General features: G+C 40.4%; 1 protein-coding gene, 1 long non-coding RNA gene and 1 pseudogene across 3 annotated transcripts in view; all 3 read left to right on the top strand.

The window, feature by feature from the left end:
* The window catches only part of DAPK1 (death associated protein kinase 1), a 470,647-nt gene that overhangs the window by 409,810 nt on the left and 58,597 nt on the right, over window positions 1-2,240 (top strand).
* The window catches only part of LOC115277007, a 12,560-nt pseudogene that overhangs the window by 4,268 nt on the left and 6,052 nt on the right, over window positions 1-2,240 (top strand).
* On the top strand, window positions 24-2,199 carry LOC115277008. 2 transcript variants are annotated; one of them, XR_003902160.1, is made up of 4 exons: window positions 24-76; window positions 930-1,101; window positions 1,711-1,738; window positions 1,995-2,199. It is a non-coding gene; the product is annotated as an uncharacterized LOC115277008 (long non-coding RNA). The 2 variants fall into 2 exon arrangements; XR_003902161.1 differs by lacking the exon at window positions 1,711-1,738.

The following is a 2,240-nucleotide window of genomic DNA, read 5'->3' as shown; positions in this document are numbered from 1 at the left end:
AGCACCCCTCTTTGCTGAGATCCCCTCATCTGTGGACTGGAGAGAGAAAGGCTATGTAACTTCGGTGAAGGAGCAGGTAAAACAATATTCAACAGGTCCCTCTCAAGAGTAAGGCAAAAGGAATCAGTGTTCTTGCTATGGAAATTGAGGCACAATATGTGGTTTGTTATGTTTTAAAAGAGCTTTCAGATCTATGGGCTGTTGGCAAAGTCTTGCTGTTGATTTTGGAGGCTAAGAGCTTTTGCATTTTGTTTTCAGGGAAGCTGTTGTTCTTGTTGGGCTTTTAGTGCAACTGGTGGCCTTGAAGGACAGATGTTCTGGAAAACTGGCAAACTTGTTTCACTGAGTGAGCAGAACTTGGTGGACTGCTCTTGGCCTCAAGGCAATAAGGGCTGCTCTGGTGGCCTAATGGACAAAGCCTTCCAGTATGTTAAGGAAAATGGGGGCCTGGACTCAGAGGAATCCTATCCATACCATGCACGCATAAGTGGTGTTCCATATCATTTATCAAAGTTGAGCATATTCAGTAAAAACAGATACAAACATTGGAATTCTTGTATTTGATTATAGACTGTATATCTGCAAATGGTCAGTACTGCCTTTAGAATGTATTAGCCTAGCACAGCTCCCTGATTGTCTCATTACAATATAGCTGTTCCTATGTCCATGTTACACGGCAACCCGAATACCATTATATCCAGTACAGCTCTCCAGAGTAAAAACTTATTGCACAGGTAGACCAAAAGAATGTCTCATTGAATAGATACCTGCCTGTTTTTTTAACTTCAAAACTATCAATCCAATTTTACATCCTGGATACTTTATAACAAGCTTGACTTGGAAATCATTTAGCTGCAAATTCTCTTGCACTCCTGTTCCCCTGGAGGTACACAGTAGTGATTAAGTCTCTCCCTCTTTACCTTTGAAAGAACGAATCCTGCAAATACAAGCCTGAGAGTTCTGCCGCCAACGTGACTGCCTTCTGGAGTGTCGTAAACAAGGAGGATGGCCTAATGACGACCGTGGCAACTTGGCAACTGTGGCACCCATCGCTACTACTGTAGATGCAAGCCTGAATTCTTTCAAGTTCTATAAAAAAAGGTCAGCATGTGTCTACATAGGAAAGTAGGCAGGAAAAATGGGGAACCACTGTGACATACAGTGAAATAGACTTTTTGTATGTACAAATCAGGAGGGTGTGGGTTTCATGTAGTTGTTCATCACATGTAATTTTTGTTCCTGTTGCTCAGCATGTTGTCATGACTTGACCCATGTGATTTCAAGCACTTCATAAATATGTTTGTTTATTTATTTATCTATTTATTTATTTATTTATTTAGTGTTTATTTTTTTTTGATAGTGAGAGCAAGAGAGCATTAGCAGGGGAGGAGCAGAGAGAGAGGGTGACACAGAATCTGAAGCAGGCTCCAGGCTCTGAGCTGTCAGCACAGAGCCCTACAGGGGTTCAAACCCATAAACTATGAGATCATGACCTGAGCCAAAGTCGGACACTTAACCGACTGAGCCACCCTGATGCCCCTCATAAATATATTTAAATGGTTACATACTTTGCTTGGTATAGTTTAAGTTACTTTAGTTTTTCCCTACTGTTAGACCTTGAAGATTTCCAAAGAGTTTTACTAATGAAAAGGACGCTGGAAAGAACCCCTCCTTTCAAGTGATTTTGTGTTTTTTCTGTTGCTTCCCTAGGCTGACATGCTGGAATAGAATGACAAAGGTTCAACAAGAGATCTTTTATGCCTCTTGACTGTCCTTTTACAAAAGAGATTGTGATGATGTGTATTTCTGCTGGTATTAGATGAGGGCCTAAATCCCAAGCCTAGCTAAACAAAAAGATCTGCTTTGTAATTTTATCTGGATTTGTATTACACCTGAATTGTGAGATGCCTCCTTTAGTGCAGTGACTTGGTTATTGTTAGATGTTATCGTGTTGCTTGAATGTCCTACCTCAGAATTGAATTCTACTTTTCCAGGAATTTATTATGATCCAAAGTGCACCACTAAACACCCGAATCATGCTGTTCTGGTGGTTGGCTATGGCTTTAAAGGAGAAGAATTGGATAACAAAAATTATTGGATTGTCAAGAACAGGTATAAAAGCCAAAAATATTTATCTTTGGAATTGAAGAGGAAATCCTTTCTGGAATCAGTTTTTGGACACATGTCGTCAAACCCTTGAGCTCACTTCTGAAACCCCAGAAGTGTTTACCCCACTTAGC

Source organism: Suricata suricatta, chromosome 13 (assembly GCF_006229205.1).
Source record: "Suricata suricatta isolate VVHF042 chromosome 13, meerkat_22Aug2017_6uvM2_HiC, whole genome shotgun sequence".
In the NCBI taxonomy this organism is placed as follows: Eukaryota; Metazoa; Chordata; class Mammalia; order Carnivora; family Herpestidae; genus Suricata; species Suricata suricatta.
This window is presented reverse-complemented; position numbering and strand designations above follow the sequence as displayed.